The 23053-nt window shown below is 41.4% G+C and overlaps 1 protein-coding gene across 3 annotated transcripts in view; it reads right to left on the reverse strand.

The window, feature by feature from the left end:
* MYLK (myosin light chain kinase) overlaps positions 1-23053 on the reverse strand; it is a 260972-nt gene that overhangs the window by 218625 nt on the left and 19294 nt on the right. The window lies entirely within an intron of this gene.

Raw genomic sequence — 23053 nt, forward strand, 5'->3', positions numbered from 1 at the left:
TCAGAAAGAAGCTGGACAGGGTGCTCTTTTAGGGCCCCTTCTGGCTATAAGATCTTTGAACCTTGGGTGACTACCAAACAACCCATTAAATGGAAATAAAGCCAACTTCACAAAGAGACTGGTCTTGCCCTCTAAGAGTATTTTTTAAAAGATTTTTATTTATATATTTGAGAGAGAGTGTGTGCACATCCACACATGCAGGCTGCGGGGCGGGGCGGGGGGGGGGGGGCTTGGGCAGAAGGAGAGAGACAAGCCGTCTCCATGCTGAGTGTGAGCCTCACATGGGGCTGGATCTCACGACCCTGAGATCATGACCCGAGCCCAAGTCAAGAGCCGGACACTCAACCAACTGAGCCACCCAGGCACCCCTAAGAGTGTTCTAAAGTAGGGCATATGGATGTGCAGAACACAAGAAGGCCAGAAGCATTAAACCCAGGCAGGAATGTCCTCAGGGACTTATCAAGAGTGAATCCACATAGAAACAGAGGTCAGGATAGACAGTGGGGAGGGCAGGAATCAGGGGAAATAGCTGTGAGGATCATTTAAAAAAAAATAAAATCCACCCCCCACTTTTAAAAACCTATTTGGTGGGGCACCTGGGTGGCTCAGTCATTAAGCTTCTGCCTTCGGCTCAGGTCATGATCCCAGGGTCCTGGGATCGAGCCCCGCATCGGGCTCCTTGCTCAGCAGGAAGCCCTCTCTCACTCCCCTTGTTTGTGTTCTTTCTCTCGCTGTGTCTCTGTCAAATAAATAAATAAAATCTTAAAAAAAAAAAACCTATTTGGAAACTAGATTTTTAGAAAAGTTGCTAAGATGATACAGAGGTTCCTTTAACTAATTTCCCCTAATGTTAACATCTTACATTACCACGGTAAATCTGTCAAAACTACAAAACCAACATTGGTACATACTATTTACTAAACTCCAGACTTTATTTGGATATCACCAGTTTTTCCACTAATGTCCTTCTTCTGTTTCAGGATCCAATCCAGGATAGCTCATTTCATTCAGGATAAAACATTGTTTAATGATGAAAGATTTCTAACATAGAAACAAACAGATCTTAAAAAAAAAAAGTGGTTTTGTTTTTTTTTTGCAAACCCTCTCTTCCCATTTTCATGCCCTTTCCTTTCTCCCCAGAGATAATCACCAATATAAACTCCCCATTTATCATTCTTAGGCATGTTTCTATAGATTCATAAAAAGACAATATAAGCATAAACACTATATATTATTGTTTTCCAGGCTTTAAAACTTACATAAATACTATTCATATCCTTCCAGTAACTTGCTTCTTTCATTCAACATTGTTTTTGAGATTAATCTGTTAAGAAATACAGCTATAGTTCTTTGTACTGCTGTACATAATATGTACGGTATTTCATTCTATGAGTACACCACTATTATCATTCTCCTACTGATGGACATTTAGTCTGTTTCCTACTTTTCTTTTGCAACAAACATTTTAATGCATATCTCCTGATGCACACAAGAAAGATTCTCCATCTAGGGTTGGAATTTTTGCGTTAAAAGGTGTAACCAAATTGTTTCCTAAAGCTGTTGTACTGATTTACACTCCTTTCGGCAGTGAATGAGTCTGCTGCTCCGTATCTTCATCCACACTTGGAAATGCATTTATGTTATAAATTAATTTGGGAAGTATTGGCATCTTTGTAACAAGTCTTTCAGGTTATGTACACAGCCATTTTCTCCATTTATTAAGGCTCTTTTTTCCTCTCAGTAATTATAATTTTCTACAAAAAAATTCTCAGACTTTTTTTTAGTTAGGAGTACTTCTAAGTATCTTGAGGCTTTCATTACTATTGAAAATGGGATCCTTTATTGATTTTTCTAACTGGTTATTACTGATGGATAAATTTTTGATATGTTGATTTTGTGTCTAGGGAAACTGGCAAGCTCTTATTGTATATTTTCTACTTAAAAACCCCAGGAAAATCATATTGTATGCAAAAAGAATATTTTGTCTTTCTTTGCAACAGTAACATAATTTTTCTTATCTCACTGCATTGGCTAGAACTTCCTGTACAATGTTGAAAATAAATGGTAAGAAAGGGCATCTTTATCTTTTTCATGACTTTACTGAAAGGGAGCCGGTAGTCTTATTATTAAGGATAGTTTTTGCTATAATATTTTGATAGTTGCTTTTTATCAAGTTAAGGAAATGCTCTTCTATTCTTAGTTTCCTGAAAAGTCTGTTTTCATCATGAATAAGCACTAAATTCTGACAACTGCTATTCTTATATTTTATAAATTATAGGTATTACTGACCTGTTAATATGTTTTATTACATTAATATATTTTCACATACTGGATCACCTTAACTCCTTGCATAAACTCTTAGTCAGAATGTAAATATTTGAAATAGATTTGCAAATATTTCTTAAGTATCTATGTTTATAAGTGAGATTGATCTACAATTTTCTTTTCTTGTATTCTTCTTGTCTGGTTTAGGTATTTAGGTTATATTATCTTTGTAAAAGTAAATAGCTTGTCTTAATTTTCTATTGTCTTAAATAGTTTGTCAATATTAGGATTATCTACTTTTATAAGTTGAATAAAGTAGAGAGATAAAACATCTAAGCCTGATATTTTGTGGAGAAGTTTTTTCATTTTCAGTTTATGTTCTTTAATGATTTTTGCTTTACTGGAGTTTTCCATATCTTTTGAAGTAGTTATGGCAAATTATATTTACCTAGAAAACTATGTCTTTTCCCATTCCAAATTTTGGCATAAAATTCTTCAGAGTATTGTCTTCTGATTTTTATGATCTATTTCTTATCTGCAGTTATATTTCCCTTTCATTCAAAATATTATTTGTGGCTTTTTGGGGGGAGGGAGTCTTACTAGGGATTTATCGATTTTATAATTTTTTTGATCCTCAAAATTGTTTTCTATTTCATTTCATTTGTCTTCCTTTGTTTCCTTCCTTATTTTGTTCCTTGTCTATCTTCTTGAGAGGGACATGTATAGACAATAATAGCTGCCTCCACATTATTTATTCTCCATTTGTTCTAACTAACGTAACTCCTATTTAGTTTAGGAAGGCAACATGCCAAGCTAAAAAACAGACAAGGTATGCTTCCCAGACTCCCCTGCAGCTAGGAACTGGTGTATGTCACAGTTCTCACCGCTGATAATCTAAGTGGAAGTCACAGGGTAGGGCTTCCAGGAAAGCTCTTTAATTAAAGACAGCAGACCCAGAGGATGTATGCCTCTCTTACAACCTGTCCTTTTTCCCATCATGCTTGGAATGTGGACACAAAGCTGGAAGTAAAGCAGCCATCTTTCAACTATGAGGCAGCAGCATGAGTATAAAAGCTAAGTTGAGGTGAATGGGAAGTTAGAAGATCTGGAGGCCCTGAAGGCATCATGGAACCCCCACATCTGCTTGGACTGTCTAACACCAAACTTCTTGTTACTTCTTGTTCTCTTTGATACACAGCCCAATACAACCTTAAATGATACAATACCTGACTGATTTGCCCTATTTCAAATTTTGAATAAATTCATTTAAGGCCATAAATTTTCATTAAAGAATAGCTTTATAGACTAAACTAAGAGATCAACTGTGCTGGCCCAGACCAGAAAGACCACCTAGCCAACCTAGTGAAGAGTGATATAAATAAAAATGGCCATGGTTTAAATCTCTAAGTTTTGGAGTAGTTTGTTATGGTTTAAGTCTCTAAGTTTTGGAGTGGCTTGTTATGCAGCAAAAGCTAACTAATACAGAAGTGAAGAGTGGGGTGCTACCATAACAAAACCTAAAAGATGTGGTGTTGGCTTTGAAACAGGGCAGTAGCTAGAAAAGCAGTAAGGAAATAGTGTGCAAAAGCTGAAAAAAAAATGGCAAGAAAAGAGAGCAGGCTTGGAAATGATGACTCATGTTATATAGGGACAGAACAACTGGTGAAACTGAAGCCTACAGTAACTTGAGAGGGGAAAAAAAAATGAACCTACTGGACTTTCAATTACAGCTAAGTATATCTCCAGATAGAATTTGGGAAGTGTTAGGTGCTCTTAACTGCATATGATAAATTATAGCAAGACAGAGATGAGCTAAAGAAGGAAATGTTCAGTTTGCAGCCAGAATTTATATGGAATACAGAAGGCCCAGGACCTGCTGTGTTGGAAAATAAAATTCTCTCCTGTCTCCAGTCTTCTCATATTTAAATAGTCTTCAAGTAAAAGGTTCTCAAAGTAAAAGGAGACCTTAGGACAAAGAGCAAATCGAGGGCATGGTCATTTGTTAAGACCTCTGATGGATTTGAGGAAATGCCTAGTATACTTTCTTAGCTAGACAAAAAAGTAATCTTTTTTTTTTTTTTTTAATTTTTTTATTGTTATGTTAATCCCCATACATTACATCATTAGTTTTAGATATAGTGTTCCATGATTCATTGTTTGTGCATAACACCCAGTGCTCCATGCAGAACGTGCCCTCCTCAATACCCATCACCAGGCTAACCCATCCTCCCAACCCCCTCCCCTCTAGAACCCTCAGTTTGGTTTTCAGAGTCCATTGTCTCTCATGGTTCTTCTCCCCCTCCGATTTCCCCCCCTTCATTCTTCCCCTCCTGCTACATTCTTCTTCTTCTTTTTTTCTTTCTTAACATATATTGCATTATTTGTTTCAGAGGTACAGATCTGAGATTCAACAGTCCTGCACAATTCACAGCGCTTACCAGAACACATACCCTCCCCAGTGTCCATCACCCAGTCACCCCATCCCTCCCACCCCACCCCCCACTCCAGCAACCCTCAGTTTGTTTCCTGAGATTAAGAATTCCTCATATCAGTGAGGTCATATGATACATGTCTTTCTCTGTTTGACTTATTTCGCTCAGCATAATACCCTCCAGTTGCATCCACGTCGTTGCAAATGGCAAGATCTTATTCCTTTTGATGGCTGCATAATATTCCATTGTATATATATACCACATCTTCTTTATCCATTCATCTGTTGATGGACATCTTGGCTCTTTCCACAGTTTGGCTATTGTGGACATTGCTGCTATAAACATCGGGGTGCACGTAGCCTTTCGGGTCCCTACTGACAAAAAAGTAATCTTAAGGGCATGACAGAAGCCTAATGCCAAATTGCAATGAATAAATCTAGAGAGAAAAACAACTGTGTGTGTGGCTTTTGTTGAAAGAGGTGGACTATAGTCTGTTACATAGAAAGCCCAAAATGTTTGAAAGAAAACTATACAAGTGAAAGAACCATCAGCTTGGACTAGAGGGACTCAGGTTGACTGAACTTCAAAGAGTTCTTGGGCTCTAAACTATCTATGGGCAAGAAGCCAAGTAAGAAAGACACTGAACTGTTAATAAGGCCATTTCTTATGGAAATAAAGGAAAGACTTCTGGGAGTGGTGGGAAAACCAAGGGGCTAGAGAATGGAGTCAAGAGCTTTGGGGAACAATGGACTGGGAGGATACTCCCAGGAAGCAGAATGGAGCCCTAAGCAAGAGTTATTCTTTGCCCTAGAGTAGGGTGACCTGGCAACATTCACCCTGGGGAATTCTAGAATAGTGATTGCTATGTGTCTTCTGTTATTCCATTTTTTGAAGGGAAGTATCTATTCAGTTAACCTGTCCCTGTCTCACCATTGCATGTTGGGTGTGTAGGGAGCAGGTGACTTATCATTTTATATTCACAGATCTCTGGATCAAGAGGAGCCTTACCCAAAGAACTATTTGTGAGGAGCCTCATTCACATCCTGATATGATAAAATCTTGAGGTCAAAGGCTTCCAGGCTGATGATATAAGTAGGGTGAGACAGAAAGCCTGGGATGAAGATTAGCAAATTTTGCATGTGAGAGAAATGTGAATAATCTGTGGCCAAGAAGCAGGCTGTGGCAGATTCAAAAAGCAGCCACAAATTCTTTCTCTTACCGAAGGGTGGAGTCTATTTCTCCACCCCTTGAATCTGGGCTTGGCCAGGTGACTCCTGTTGGTTAACAGAACATTAGCAAATTTATCACAAGCAGAAGCTTGAAAAGTGTTTGCACAGTGAGGCTTGCTTTCTGGCTACATTTGGAAATAAGACTACCGTGTGAACAGACCCAGAAGACAATAGGGAAGATGAAAGGCAATTTGAAAGAGAACTAAGACATCCAGGAGACAGCTGACTTCCAGACATAGGAGTGAAACTACCCTAGATAATCTAGCCAGCCACCTGCTGATCACAGATGTACCACAGCGTCAAGATCAGCTAGCTGAGCTGGTACAGATTTTAAAAACTATCAAGCCAACCCAAATAATCAGGAACCAAATAAGATGGTGTTTGTTTTAAGTTTTGTAGTGGCTTCTTATGTAGCAACAGTCAACTGATACAACTATATATTTTTCCTTACAAAATCCATAAATTATCATCTTCCCAACTCTGAATTTGGCTTTGATGTCCTCCTCCCCGCTTCCCGCCCACTGAATAGCCTACCCTGTATTGCTATTATTGACTAGTTTTCATTTTGTGATTTTTAAACCACACATACACACACTTAGAAATTTTTTTCATAGTTAATAGTTAAATAAATACATTTTATCAATTTCTGTGTTCACCATTGTTTCTTATATTGTGTATCTTTTCCATTGTTTAATTTTTTTCTTTCTAAAGTATATCTTTTATAAACTATTGGAACTACATCAAAATAAAAAGCTTCTGCAAAGCAAAGGAAACAATCAACAAAACTAAAAGGCAACCTACTGAATGGGAGAAGATATTTGCTAATGACATATCTGATAAAGGGTTAGTATCCAAAATATATAAGAATTTCTAAAACTCAATACCCAAAAAGTAAATAATCCAATTAAAAAATGGGCAGAAGACATGAACAGACATTTCTCCAAAGAAGACATCCAGATGGCCAACAGACACATGAAAAGATGCTCAACATCACTTGGCATCAGGGAAATGCAAATCAAAACTACAATGAGATATCACCTCACACCTTTCAGAATGGCTAAAATCAACAACACAAGAAACAAAAGGTGTTGGTGAGGATGTGGAGAGAAAGGAACACTCGTGCACAGTGGTGGGAATGCAAACTGGTGTAGCCACTGTGAAAAACAGTGGAGGTTCCTCAAAAAGCTAAAAATAGAACTACCTTACGATCCAGCAATCACACTACTGGGTATTTACCCAAAGAATACAAAAACACTAATTTAGAATAAGTGCACCCCCATGTTTATAACAGCATTATTTACAATAGCCAAGATATGGAAGCAGCCCAAGTGTCTGTTGATAGATGAATGGAAAAGAAGATAATGGAATATTATTCAGCCATTAAAAAAAAAAAAGGAATCTTGCCATTTGCAATGAGATGGATGGAGCTAGAGAGTATAATGCTAAGGGAAATAGAGAAAGACAAATACCATATGATTTCACTTATATGTGGAATTTAAGAAAAAGCAAACAAGCAAAAGGAAAAAAATAAGACAGAGAGAGAGCAAGAAACAGATTTTTAATTATAGAGAACAAACTGCTGGTTACCAGAGGGGGGCAGTGAGGGGATGGGTGAAATAGGTGATGGGAATTAAGGAGTGCACTTGTGATGAGCATCAGGTGTTGTATGGAATTGCTGAATTACTTTATTATACACCTGAAACTAATTAACAGTGTATGGTAACTGGAATTAAAAGAGAAACTTAAATTTAAAAAAATTTTTTAAATAATAAAAATAAAAATTTTTAAATAATAATTTTTAAAATAATTTTTAAAACTTTTAAAAATAATTTTTAAATAATAATAATAGTTCTTTTAGTGAGAGTCTTTGTGTTTCTACTCATGGTCTTTGATTTGCTCTCATTCTCCTAGGATAGTTTATCTAGGTATAGTATTCTAGGTTCAACATGTAAAAGTTGTTTCTACTGTCTTACCTTTCTTGCTGCTACTGAAACATGTAGCAGTGTGTCATCTATTTATACATAAGTTATATCTTTAACTCTGATTTATCATTGTTGTTATGGACTGCATGTTTGTGTCCCTCTGAAACTCATATGTTGAAGCCCAAACCGTCAAAGTGACTCTGTTTGGAGACAAGGATCTTATGGAGGTATTAAGGTAAATGAGGTCATGAGAGTAGGGCCCTGATCAGATAGGATTAGTGTCCTTAAAAGAAGAGAAGGAGAGAGTTCATTCTAGTATGAGGACACAGTGAGAAGACCACCTGGAGGAGAGCTCTCACCAGAAACCAAATCAGTTTTGAGCAAGGGCTTTCCAGCCTCCAGAAGCGTGAGAAATAAAGTGCTGTTGTTTGGGCCACCCAGTCTATGGTGTTGTGTTATGGCAGCCTGAGCACACTCATACACTCATCTTTCTCCTCCTTGATATTCTACAGTCTCACTATAATATGTCTAGTTGTGGATTCGCTTATATTTAACCTTCAGAGTTTTAGGAGGCCTCTTTGATCTAAGAACTCATTTGTTACTCAACTCTGGAAAATTATTAGCCATTTATTTAAATGTTGCTTCTCTTTCACTCCCTCTGTTCTCTATGTAACTTTTATTAAAGAATGGTAAAGCCTGTCAGTTCACCTTCCATATCTGTAAACTGCTCTTTCATATTTTTTTACATATTTGTATTTCCGTGCTGTGGCCAGGGTAAGTTTCTCTGTACCGTTTGCCAATTTGCTAATCATGCTTCGGTGGTATCTAGGTATCAGCATTGCCTATTACATCTTTATTTCAATAACTACATTTTTTTATTTTACATTTTTTTTTAAAGATTTTATTTATTTATTTGAGAGAGAGAATGAGATAGAGAGAGCATGAGAGGGGGGAAGGTCAGAGGGAGAAGCAGACTCCCTGCTGAGCAGGGAGCCCGATGAGGGACTCAATCCCGGGACTCCAGGATCATGACCTGAGCCGAAGGCAGTCGCTTAACCAACTGAGCCACCCAGGCGCCCTATTTTACATTTTAATTTTTCTTTATGTATACCCAATCTTGTGTTAATTATACTTTTTTCCATAATTTCTTATTTTTTTAATGAAAGTAATGCCCTTTTTTTTGAAGGGGTACATCCTCTACCTACTTACTATAAAGTCTTTTTCAGACTATTCTATAAAATGAATTTCATTTGGGACAATTTCCTAGTCTTACAGTTGATTCTCTTACCTGTACTGCTTGATGTCATTTGCAATTTTGGAGTTGCAAGCTCCTTTTGAGTTTGTTCTTGTCCTTTTGTTATTTTGTCCCCCTCTCTCCTCACCCATTTCTCCTTGACCCTTCAGGGGCTCCAGTGCAGCAGCAGGTTGGAGATTACATGGGAACATGGCAGCCACAGTCACAGAACCAACAAGCAGCTGGGCTCAGTTCCTAGTAACAAGGCCATGTACTTGTTCCTTGCGTTCCTCAGCCCAAAACTTCTTCTTCTTTTTCTTTCAACCAGCCCCAAACTTCTGTTGTAGTCTCAACCAGCAGGCTGACAGTCCTCCTTCCCTCCCACCCCCAGGCTTCTTTCATGACTCGGTGAGCTTTCCTTCAGCCCTTGGCTTCAAGCTTGACTCTGGTTTCTCAATGCCTGCAGAGCACTTTTGGTCCCTCTATTTCATAGTTGCCAAACTCTTAGTCACTGCCTCTCTCCAACCCAGAGCACAGCAAGCATCAGTCCCTGATCACCTTTTTTGCAATTCTCATTTTTATGATCCACAGAGATGATTAGTTCTTATCTGAGGCTGGTTAGGTCCACTTTTTTTTCCTCTTTCCTTTTGTCCATAAGGGATATGAATTTAGAGCAGAAATGGTTTTCAAAATGTAAACAAATGTAAATTACCAATCTGGTCCTCCTTCCCAAAGCTGCATGTGCCCCCAAAATGAAACTTTAAAAAGGGAGGAGGGGATCATTTGTGCATGCCAATCATTTCTCTCTGGACCTACAGAAGCATCGTTACCTCACTAAAGGCTCTTGTTCAAAAGATAAGCATGGTGCTGAAGGCAAACAGACCCAACCCTGCTCCCTGCCACCACCCACCTGGGAGATTTGGAAACTCCTCCTTTGACATCAAGCTTTTCACAGATCAAACCAACTAAAACAGAGGACTTTGGCAAGAACTTAAAAGACTAATATGATCTTTCCCATTCATTCAAGGGTAAAAATCAAATGGAAAGAGGAAACAGTAAATACCGTGATGTATCCTATCTCAAAACTACAAGTCCATCTTTTTAGGACAGAACTCGGTACATTGGGGCATGGACACCTGAGCCTCCAGTGTCTTGTGATGTTGTCCTTATACAGTTATTAGACAAATAAAGAAAGATAATTTAGTCTGGAACTCATAAATGAGGAGCCCACAACACTGAAGGAGCTTTCCTTCCCTTTGACCTAAAAAGGAACTCTTCTTTGCCTGTGAGCATGTAAGGAGAAATTTAGCTTTCATTTGGAATGTTTTCCTCTGTCATCTACGACTTCGACTCTCTCATCTGTGTATCCACTGGGATCTTCCCAGTATTGGTCTTACCAGAACATCAGGTAGGATGAGATGAGGCACTTCAATCTCAGTGCTAACCACCAGGAGTTTACTTTGTATGAGTGCTTATTTTTGTTTTTGCTTTTGTTAGTCTACCCTAACACAGTCAGTTTTCCTGGCTACATTTAGCTACACTACCCATTCAAATAGCACCTACTGATAATGATAATAACAGTTCCTATTTAATGGGGACCTTCTATATGCATGACAATACATTTTACATGGCCCATTTAATCTTCACAAAGGCTAATCATGCAAAGTAGGCAATGTTATTCTCATTTTTCAGTAACAGAAACAGGCTTAGAGAAGGTAAATGATTTCTCAAATCACACAGGCTGGAGCTTGAATTTGGATATGACTCCAAAACTCATACTGTTTTTGTTATTGCAATCTGATACCTGTTCTTTGGTATATAGAAATTATGTGTTATGGGCTATGGCCCCAAGTTTTCAATGCTGAGGCAAGGCCAGCCTAAAACAGCCTGTGCTGGGTCTGTCACTCTGGCCTGTATATATTCATGTCCCCCTCCCACCTCAATTCTGTCATTTGTCCCTCAGGGGCGTTAGCATGACAACTCTAAGCTATAGGCAGAATGCAGACAGAGGAACCAAGAACTTTTGGGTCCCTACTGGTATTGGATTCTGGGCCCCTCTCAGTCAGTGCCCTGATGCTTGGTAGTTTTATTGCTGCAGCTGGAGCTCTGGGGTTCTGTCTGCTTGTGAAGCTTATTTTTATCACTTGCAATGTTGCCCAGATCCTGTGGTATTGACCTTGGCCCTGAAGATGGCATAATAGCAAAATGCAGAGTGGAACTTGGAAGAACTAAGAGGTCTCTGGAGTAGGAGAGGCCTCAGAGTACTAAGGAAAAGAAAATTGGAGCTGGTTCCCCAGAAATGTGGATGGGCTCTAACTTTTCACTCACTCCTTCAGCCTCTTATGTAATTCCCCAGACAGCCTGAGATAGCCCTAGCCCTCATTCACCAAAATGCTTCTCCCCAGCCCATACTGAAATCTCTTTTCCAGCCAAGCTGGCTTCCAAAAGCTTCCTTTAAATCTTCTCTCAATGGCCTTATTGGATCCTAGGAGGCGGGCTGGGCAGGGGATATCAGTCCCATCCAAATAATAAGACTCAGAAAGGCTGAGATATTGGCTCATTAGCAGCAAAGTCAGAACTAAAACCCTGTCCTCTTGACCTAAATCCAGTCCTTTTGTTGCTCAAACCAGGACGTTATTTATTGTCCTTCCTCTGATCTGATCTTAGCCTCCGTAACACCTACCTCTACAACTGCTTTTGACTGGGACCTCATTTTTCAAGTGGATTACCCCAACAACCTACTTAGTCGCTCTACCTTAAACCTAGCCACCAGCATCCATCCCCAAGTCATTTTCCACTTCAACCAAGGGATCTTTGTAAAAAGCAAATCTGGTTATGGCACTTCCCCAGGTAAGATCTTTCCATGGTTCTCTACAGTTTTTCAGGATGAAGTCCAAATTCTCTAGAATGGTGTAATGTGACCTTAGCCCAACTTGGTTTCACCAAGTACCACCAACATCCTCACACATTCCCTCCCCTCTGTACCTGCTGCTCCATCAACTTGGACCAGCTTCTTCCCACTTGACCTCCAGAAACATCCTTACCTCTTGTCTGTGTAACCTGTGTTATGGTAGGTTCTCCCAGAGGGCCCTCCACCTGTCTTGTTTAGGAAACTCTCATAGAACCTTTCTTATACATCTCATCCACCTCCAGGAGTTCCTTGACGGTTGTATATTGTCTTTATCTGGGTCCCCAGAATGCAAAAGAAACTCCAGACTATACACTAGTGAGTTAATAAATGATCTCTGGCTGAGGCCTTGGCTCCTCAGCCTTTGGGTATCCTTCCTTCATATGAAGCTTTGGATTTGCCTTGCCCCAAACCTTCAGGTGTCCGATGCAGGCCTTCAGACAAACCAACACAACCTCTAATCCACCTCTTTCTGACAGGCTTGCCAACATAATTAGTAGAAACTCTGGTTGGAGAGTCCAGAATCAGATTAAATCAATATGTGATGCTCACCCACTGTGTGCCATGAACTCTTCGGTCCCCTCCAATTAAAAAGGTATCCCTTAGAAGACAATGTGTGGAAAGGTCAAAGAGCATAGCCCTTTTACCAGTCAAAACATGGGATAGGCCTGTCACAGCCCAATCCCCCGAAATCTCTATAACTAATTATTTGTGTGCCCATACAGATTTTATATCCGTCTTTCCCAGTTTTTACTATGAGGCTATTTCTATAATAGTTTAGAGGACGCCCTCTGCTTGGCTTCAAATCCTAGCTCTGCCATTTGCTAGCTATGTAACTATGTGTACATTATAAAACTTCTCTCTCCCTTGGTGGTTTTTTTTTTTTCCATCTATAAAATGGAGATAATAGTACTTGTACCTTATAGGATGCTGTAAGGATTAAATGAAATAATGCATTCAGAGCACTTAGCAAACTGGGCATAGTAGTCACTCAATAAATGTTAGCTAGAGTAGAAGCCCTTTTAAATAACTTCTGCTTACCAGAATCACCCTTATCGCCAATACTTTTCATTCCTCTCTATACGATACTGACTAATGCCACATCATGCTGCATGCTCAGGGCTAGTAGATTACTCCCTAATTCTCTAGTCTACCTGCACACTTCTGCCCTCTCCAGGTAAGCTGTTTGCAAGAGTGAGCTGGCTTGTCCCCAAAACCCTTTGTGGTGATTGTATTTATAACTAAAATGATATAACCAAATTTATATATAAAATTTACATATCATATAAAGTAATTAAAATATGAATATAAAAGATAAGTTTCTGTGAAAATTAAATGATAGAGATGAATTGCTTAAAAAACTACTATTGAGGGGTACCTGGGTGGTTCAGTTAGTTAAATGTTCGATTCTTGATTTGGGCTCAGGTCATGATCTCAGGGTCATGAGATGAGCCCCGCCTCGGGCTCCACACTGGGTGTGAAGCCTGCTTGAGATTCTCTCTCTCCCTCTTCCCCTCCCCTGTTTGCATGTGCGCTCACGCTCTCTCTCTCTCTCTCTCAAACAAAACCAAACAGAACAAAACTACTATTGAATTAGGTGTGGATGAAACAACTGTAAAAATTTGAGAGAAAAATTATAAAAAATCTAAAAAGTTCTGCATTCCGATTGCTTCAAAAGTGTCTAGGTTCCAAAAAAAAAGGGGGGGAGGGGATCTAAGTTCCATTCCACACTGAAAAAATTCCAACTGGAAAGTACAGAAAATGTGTCATAGACATGGTGTATCCAAGAAAGATAACACAGACTCCCACTGGGGGGTGCACGGCAAAGAGAAGGTACCGGGGGAAGTTTGGCAACTACATGTTTAATACCATGTTTGAAGTTAAAATGTTTAAAGCATGTATGCTCCAAGTTTTTACCAGCTGTTTCAAACAGTCCATCAATTACTCATCCTCATCATACCTCCAACACAGTCTATTCCTGATTATTTCAGACTCCAAATCCATGACAGGCTTAAATTCTTCCAAACATATGGTTACTAAAATAACATCGCTGAAGTCAATTCAGCCTGAATCAATCATGTCACGTGTCAGCCATTTCCAAAAATCTAATCCATGTTCAGAAGATCTTCATCTGTGCCCTCACACAAGACATTAAAAGGACTGTCCAAATACCACTATCATATAAAGAGCTTCTATAACTTGAGAAGAAAAAGGCAAATAGTTTGAGAGAAAAATGAGCTAAGGAAAAGAACAGACAATTCACAAGTAGCCAAAAAACACAGAAGCATGCCCAATTTCACTAGAGGTAAGTAAAAATTAAATTAACAATGAGATAGCATTTACTACTCATTAGATTGACAGAAGTTTAAATGAGGGGTACCATCGGGCTTTGCTAAGTGTAGGCATCATAATTGTTACCAGTCATTTCCTGTAGGTAAGAGAAGCAGTAAGTTCATATCCGTATATAAATTAAGTGATGGGATTTTCAATATTTTCAGATGCAGCTCAATAAAAAGCAAAACTCCCCCTCAGAAGGAAGAAGGAACTATACTAGGCCATAAATGCAATTCTAAAGCTAAATTTCCAAAGACATTTTGAACAATGGCAGCGTCCCTGGAGTAAGAGGTGGTAATACATGCTCTCCAAAGAGGACTGCTTTGAAGGACATCAGCGATTTGGACTCTGACTTCCGGCATACTGGTAAAATACCCTCTGCAGTCCCTTCTTGGAGGGCATGGCAGCACTCCTCCCCTGTGGGGCCCAGCACAGGGCTCCTGACCAGAGGCTTGCCGGAAGCCATTACCCTGAGCAACAGCACCGTTCTCTTCTCAACCTGTGGCCTTTCCCCACACCCTTGTGCACAAGGCTTGGACTACACTGGGGTGGACAGTGTGCCTCTCACATTCTTTGATCAGAGCACTGCTATGTCTCTGACTTCTCATGCTTGAAACAGACTTGCTGGTATTTGAGCCCTTAGGACACCCAGCGCCTGCAATAAAACAGAGACTTAGCTTCTCTTGGAGACCCACTGAGCCAAGGACATAGTGTTCTATCTATACAATGAAATGCAGATTTCCCAATAAAAGGCAAAATTCTTGACTTCAGGAGGTTGAATAGGATGGAAAAGAATTCCAGCTGGTTAAATTTATGGCACTGAAAAAAAGCCCTGTCTGAGAATAATTCTTGTGTCTGAGCCCAAGATGCTGTAATCTTGCCACGGATCGTTAAAATATTCACTCACAGCATGCTCTGATCCTCAAAGCTGTGCCCTGAGACAGTCTAAATCGGTCAATAAACATAGTGGTCCAGTCTTGCTGCCTCCGCTTCTGAAATTAAGAATATTTTAGCTGAACCAGTGCCAGGGCAAGATGTACAGGTGGCCATATTTAGTTAAAAACTGGTTGGACGCAATGTGATTACATGTTAAGATCGTGAAAGAAATGTCCTCCTTCTTGCTCTATGTTTGCAAGAGGAAAGCTGTAAAATACTAGCCAGCTGGGCCCTGCAGGCCTAACACGGTAGGCTCTGGAGCAAGGCGGCTGGTCCACACCCTGGCGCCATCACTTCCAGCTATGCGACCATGTGTGAGTATCCTGCTGTCTCTGTCCCTCGGTTGCCTCGTCTGATATAGGGTTACCAACAGAGCTCACCCCACAGGGTCATCATACGGGGCAAATGAGGTCATCCATTTAAAGTGCTGCCCTCCCAGCAGGCCCTCAAATTTTAGTTAGCACTACTGGAAGGAAGGAGGTGGTGGGGTTAGAAATGTGCAAAGGCCCGAGTGTCTATCGCTGTTTGACAGCCCAGGTAGGAGGCATTTATTCATTCATATACTCTGCTCAAGCTGTCTTCTGGCCATTCCAAGTGTTTGGCCATTTCCAGCTGGCATTCACCACATACCTCTTTGTGAGCCTGTCTTCTCCCTAAGCAGATCATGAGCTCCTGGAGACAGGGGCCATGTTATAACCTATACAATGAACACTTGGTGGACCCTGCTTCCTGTTCCTATGCAGAGTAGACTGGACTCAAAATATTAATCATACAAACTCCATCTAAATGGGCTTCTCTAGAAGCGCATCTAGATCTTGCAGGACATGTTCATCAAAACCAGAGAAGGATACAGGTTTCTGTGATTCACTGGGCAACAACACCATGGAAGGTTCCATCTCTCCTGCAGGCAGGGGAGCCCTCTGCTTGCCCTGAGTCAGGGCATCCCCTCTGCCTGCTCCAGAGCTCCAGGCCGGGGGGACCCCATGCAGAATCTGGGGCACCCATTGGTGTCCTTCCCAGGAAAGTCTTTAAGGTTGTGTTGGCTCAGTGTCAGCTACGTGGACACCCTCCAGTGCCACCTGGAAGATTTAGAGATCAGCTCCAGGTCACAATTCTTCCCTCTCGCTCTGACTTTCAGGCCATGTGTTCTAAAACTACCAAATTGTGCAATTTAAGTTCGAGAATTCTGTGTCTTTGGAGGTCCTCTGTTCAGTCAGCAGGCTTCCCTGAGGGCCTACTGCATTCCTGGTACTGACAGTGAGGTACAGAAATGCAGCAACTGCCTTGAGCTCACACAGTTAGGGAGCTGCAGGGCTGGCATCAGACCTGCGACCAGCTTCATCTGGCACAGCACAGACACCATAATCAAGATGCTTGCTGAGCCCTTGCCTCACTTACTCGCTTCTCCAGCTTTATGGCTCTTACACGTGTCACACTTACCACCTAGATTCAAAAGATCTAGACTAACTGGATCTTGCCTGTTTCAAACAGTCTTCTGGACCAGTGTGGATATGACAGGTAGGTACCAACCCCTGATGCCTAATAAAAACGGTGAAGTTCAGGCTGGGCTTAACCGTGTCCCTTTCAGCACAACCTGCCTCCTCCTCCCTGGCCTGGTTGCTGCCTCCCTTCTTTTCCTACCTTCTCCCCCCGTGTGCCTGGTCAGGTATTCCACGGACTCCCTAACTCAGCCCCAAACTGAGCCTCCCCTCTTCAGTTCTCTGCCTATGCTTTACAGTGAGCTGCATGAGATCAAAAGCCTCAGAGTCTTCAGCGGGGGAAGGACATAGAGTACTGTGATGAAAAATACAGGCTCTGGGTTCGAATCCTGAATCTGTCTCTACCAGCTGTAGGACCTATGAACACGTTACTTAATCTACCTTTATCTCGGTTTCTCCATGTGCAAAATGAGGATAAAAACAATACCTAACAGGGGTGCCTGGGTGGCTCAGTCAGTTAAGGGTCTGCCTTAGGCTCAGGTCATGATCCTAGGGTCCTGGGATCGAGTCCCGCATCGGGCTCCTTGCTTGGCGGGGAGTCTGCTTCTCCCTCTGTCTGCCGCTCCCCCTGCTTGTGCACGCGCATGCTCTCTCTGACAAATAAATAAAACCTTAAAAAAAAAGAAAACATAATACCTAACAAAAAGGAAAGTATTTTTCCAACAAATGGGGCAGGAAAAACTGAATATCCATAAGAGGAAAAGAATCTTGACCCCCACTCACCACCACTTCACATCTTACACAAAGATTAACTGGAGATGGATGACAGACTAAGCATTAAAAACTATAAACCATAAAGCTTGTAAAAGATGACCTTTATAATGAGGGGTTTCCACAGTTTCTGAGGACACAGAGAAAAACAGCTTTATCAAAAATAATGATAAATTAGACCTCATCAAAATTTAAACCTTCTGTTCATCAAAAGACACCATTAAAAAAATGAATAGGTGAGCCACAAGTAGGAAAAAGATTGGTTTATCATGTATCTGACAAAGAGCTGGTATTCAGAATAAATTAAGAATTCCTACAATTCAATAATAAAAAGGCAACGTGATTTTTAAGTGGGCAAAATATTTGAATAATACTCCAGAAAGAAAGATATACAGACTGTCAACGAGCACATGAAAAAGTGATTAATATGATTACTCATTAGGGAAATGTAAATTACAGCCATTTTGGGACACTGCATTCCAATAAATGGCTAAAATTAAAAAGACTGACAACACCAAATATTGATGAGGATATGGAGCAACCAGACTCTCATACGTTGTTTTTGGAAGTGTAAAAATGGTACAACCAATTTGGCAGTTTCTTACAAGACTAAACCTAGACCTATTGTATGGCCCAGGGATATTTTCCTCCTAGGTATTTACCCAAGAGAAATGAAAACATATAACCTCTAAATCCTCAGCCTGCAATAAGGCCCTGGCATTCTAGCCTCATTCTATTATGGCCCTATAGAAATACAGAAATGCTTTGCTACCATCAAACCAGACTATTGCTTAACCCCTGACACAACAGACACCTCTCATCTCCACACCCTTTCGTCCTCTCCAGGAATCTATTCCTGGGTGGCTAGAGCCCAAGCCACAGGTCTGAGCAGTTCTGCATACGACCAGAAACTGGTCAGAAAACTTTTGGCCTTAACAGACATGCTCAACGTCACTCATCATCAGGGAAATACAAATCAAAACCACAAGGAGATATTACCTCACACCTGTCAGAATGGCTAAAATTAACAATACAAGAAACAACAGGAGTTGGTGAGGATGCAGAGAAGGGGGAACCCTCTTATGCCGTTGGTGGGAATGCAAGCTGGTGCAGCCACTCTGGAAAACAGTATGGAGGTTCCTCTAAAAGTTAAAAATAGAACTACCCTACGACCCAGCAATTGTGCTACTAGGTATTTACTCAAAGAATACAAAAATACTAATTTGAAGAGATACATGCACCCTGATGTTCATAGCAGCCTTATCAACAACAGCCAAACTATGGAAAGAGCCCAAATGTCCATCGACTGATGAATGGAAAAGGAGAAGTAGTATATATATACGCAATGGAATATTACTCAACCATCAAAAAAAAAATCTTGCCATTTGCATTGAGATGGATGGAGCAAGAGAGCATTATGCTAAGCGAAATAAGTCAGAGAAAGACAAATACCATATTATTTCACTCATATGTGGAATTTAAGAAACAAAACAAATGATCATAGGGGAAAGAAAAGAGAGAGGAAAACCAAGAAACAGACTCCTAACTATAGAGAACAAACTGATGGTTACCAGAGGGGAGGCTGGGGCAGGGGAGGAGGCGGGGGAGGGGTGCTAGACAGGTGATGGGGATTAAGGAGGGCACTTGTTATGATGAGCATCAGGTGTTGTATGTGAGGGTTGAGTCATTAAATTGTACACCTGAAACTAATATTACACTGTAGGTTACCTGGAATTTAACTAAAAACTTAAAAAAAAAAACAAAAACAAGAAACTTTTGGCCTTGAAAGATCCAAGATCCCAGGCTCCTGTAGACACTCACTGGGGCTACACAGCACAAGCACCTACCCCTTCCTTCATTCATTCATTCACTCTCTAACTCACTTACTAAGTACTTATGATGTGTCAGATAATCTCCTACAGGCTGCAAGAGGTAAAATGACAGCAGCCCACCCTGAAGAAACTCAATCAGTCCAAGAGTGAGATGGCAGAAGAGTCCTAACTCACGGTAGGTCCTGGCCTGCGGGTGGCAGCACCAGAAATCTCACTGAAGGTTCCCTCCAGACTGGGGCTGGAGAGACTGTAGTACAATCCCCGTAGCAGTTCTAGAACATGGCCTCAAAATCTCTGACACTACCCCATCCAGGTGGGGAGAGCCGATGTTCCCTTCCCCTTGAATGTGGGCAGGCTCAGGACTGCTTTCACCAAGAGAGTATGGTGAAAGGGACACTCTGTGACTTCTGAGGTCAGGTAATAAAAGACCAGACAGCTTCCACCTGGCGCTCATGGAATGCTCACTTCTCCAAATCTCCTGGGAAGCCTCCCTCCGCAAACCCAGTCACTGGGCTGCGAGGAAGCCCAAGCCACAAGGAGAGGCCACATGTGGGCGCTCTGGCTACATGCATCCCCGCTGAGCACAGGCACAAGATTGTAAGTGAAGACGCCCCCAGAGGATTCCAGCTCCCACCCATTTGAGGCATGTGACCCATTCACAACTTCCCAAGCCATCCCCACCGTGTCCTGTTCAAATTCCTGACCCACAGAGCTCCGGAGCGTAATAAAACAAATGCTCTTCTATGCTGCTAAGACTGGGGGTGTTTCGTTACCGGCAATGGATAACTGGAACAACACTTTCAAAAGCAGGAGCTACTCATGGCAGGGCCCTGGGCAGTCCAGGCTGGGGGTTTAAAGTCAACAAAGAGTGACACCCCTCCAAGATTATATCCCTTTTAAAATGTTATCCCACTTACCAAGTTTACAATATCTTCACTTAGTCAACATTCAACAAATATGTACTGAATGCCCGGTATGTGACAGTCACTGTTCTAGCATTACATAAAAATCCCTGCTCTCTAGGAGCTTACCGTCTAGTAGAGAAAAGAGACAATGAGTAGGACAAATAGGTAAAATAGAAATCATGCTGGACAGGGGTTAAGTACAAGGAGAAAAATGAAAACCAGGAGAGGGGACATGAAATGTTGGGGGTGGGGTGAAATTGTAGAAAGAGTGTCCAGGAAAGGCCTCATGAAGAAGGGGACTTGAATAAAGTCCTGTTGGAGGCCTGGGCTGGGAATTACAAGGCCCCCTCCGGTTGTCCCCTTGCTGTATCAGCTGCTTACACCACGTTGCCTAGACAGACCTCACAATAATCCTTAGGGCCAAGGAGCTGGGGCTTCTCTAAAACGTCAACTCTTAAGTAAGAATGATGTGATGCCAAAGGAGAAGGGCCCTCAGAGCCACCTCATCCTTCAGTGGGAATGCTGAAGCCATGGTGTTCCAGCTGGTCTAAGACTTAACATGAGATCTGCATATCTGCCCAGTCCCACGCTCTTCTTCCTTCTCTCTACTGGCTCTTTGAATACCACTTTCTCTTGGTAACTAAGTTCTTTGTCCCTCGGCTGCATCACCCCGGCTAGATGCACCTGATCCTCCACAGCAGTCTGGAACCAATCACCAGCATCCCCACCAGTGGCACTCCCACCGCCCTAACGTGTCCAGCAGCAGCCCCTCCACAGTGCAGTCTACGATGTAGGAAATGGATATTTTCCATTTTCTCTTAACCCCTCTGGTGTGGGTTGAATTGTATCCTCCAAAAAGTCATACTGAACTCTCAACTCCACCACCAACCTGTGAAAGACCTTATTTGGAATTAGGATCTTTGCAGATGTAATCAAGTTAAGATGAGGTCATACTGGATTACAGTGGGTCCTAATCCAATGCCTGGTATCTTTCAAGGAGAGTGAAATTTGGACACAGACACAGAGAGAAGGCCATATGAAGATGATGGCAGAGATTAGATGATGCATGTAGAAGCCAAAGCATGCTTGGAAATGCCAAGGATTGCTAGCACACCATCAGAAGCCAAGAGTCAAGGAAGTGCTCTTCCCTAGAGTTTTAAGAGGGAACATGGTCCTGCTGACACATTTATTTCAGACTTCTAGCCTCCATAGCTGTAACTGAATAATTTCCTGTTGTTTTAAGCCTCCCAGTTCGTGGTGCTTTTGTTATGGCAGCACTAAGAAACTAGTACACCCTCCTATGTAAAAAGTCTGGAGCCATCCACGGACACGGTCTTTCTCCCTTCATTTCCAGGTCCACAGCTCAGAAGCAGCTCCTGCCTCCCCCACTCCTTCAGACCTACCTGCATTGCATATGCAAAGACCTCCCACAGAGCCCGGAAGAAAGCCAGTGAGAGGCCAGCCAGCCCCAGTGCTTTCAGTACAATTTGCTGACCAGCTGGTCTGTGTCTTGCAGTAGGTGCAACCTATTTTATAAGGTTTGGCTCCAACCAGTCTAGAATCTGTTTTTAATCCTCATGAAGACTGACTGATGGGCCCTCTGAAAGGTCTCAGGGAAGAACCACCTGTGGGAGATAGACCACTCTCGTGGGTCTAGGAGTGGCCTGTTAAATGGGAATCATCCCACTAAAGGGCTATTGGGCAATATGGACCAAAGGAAAAAAAAAAGAGTATGATCATACCTTTCGACCTGGTAAGGCTGTTCTTGGAATATAGTCCAAGGAAATGACACAACAGAAAAAAATAAACCATTTGCACAAAGATAATTATAGCTATGTTACTCACAATAGTGGGATAAAACTGGAAACAACTGCAGAACAGTTAAAAGAGAGTACCATAATAAGACCTAACATTTCCTAAACCCTTAGTATATGGCAGGCACTATGCCAAGCACTTCCCTTGGGTCATCTGGTATAACCCTCACAAAACCATTATGACATATCTGTATTATCCCCATTTTACAGATAAAGAAACGTGTTCAAAGGTCACACAGCTAGAAAGTGGCAAGTGACTGCTATTTTACGTCCTCTGCTTACAGTCATGACTATTGCTGGCCATGTGAAATTGGGCAAGTTCTTTTTAATTTTCCTAAATTTCAGGCCATCAGCTATAAAGTGGGAACAGGAATAACACCAAATGATTGACAAAGATTGAGTACAAAATGTGCAAAAACACTAAATAAACTTGAAAGCATTATCCAAACGAAAAGGACTTACAGCCACTCAAGGATAACTCCAAATATCTTATGTGGCAGGAGTCTACACTGTAGCCTATTTTGCATGCCAGGTTGAACAGTTTGAAATTTTATCTTTTATGTAGAAGAGAATCAACATTTTTTAAGCCAGGGGTGTTGTAAGCAGGTCTGTGTTTTAATGCTGTTTTAAGGTGCAATAATATAAAGTTATCACAGAGTGACAAAATTGGAACCTTATCTATTTCTGACCCTAAACAAGTATTATGAGTTCCCTCTAGTAAAAGCCCTGGTCTGATTCCTCCAGAGGGTGTGCAGACTGGGCCTCGAAGCAGCATTCTCCTTAATTCACTGACTTTCTGCAAGAAAGGAAGAATACAAAGATGCCAGAGCACCCAAAGAGGTGGGGGTAGGGGGAAGGTTCTGATGGCATTTAGAGAGGACTCTCCTGGCCCTTCCCTCACTGGGTGGTCGTAAGGATGGTATGAACATGTTCTGCCAGCAGTAAGGGCCTATACGTGTATACCAGAGGGTTGTCTTTGTCGCCAGGTCCCAGGGGCCCGGCAGCATCAGATCCCAGGCAATTACGCCATCG

Source organism: Halichoerus grypus, chromosome 1, assembly GCF_964656455.1.
Source record: "Halichoerus grypus chromosome 1, mHalGry1.hap1.1, whole genome shotgun sequence".
Taxonomy (NCBI): Eukaryota; Metazoa; Chordata; class Mammalia; order Carnivora; family Phocidae; genus Halichoerus; species Halichoerus grypus.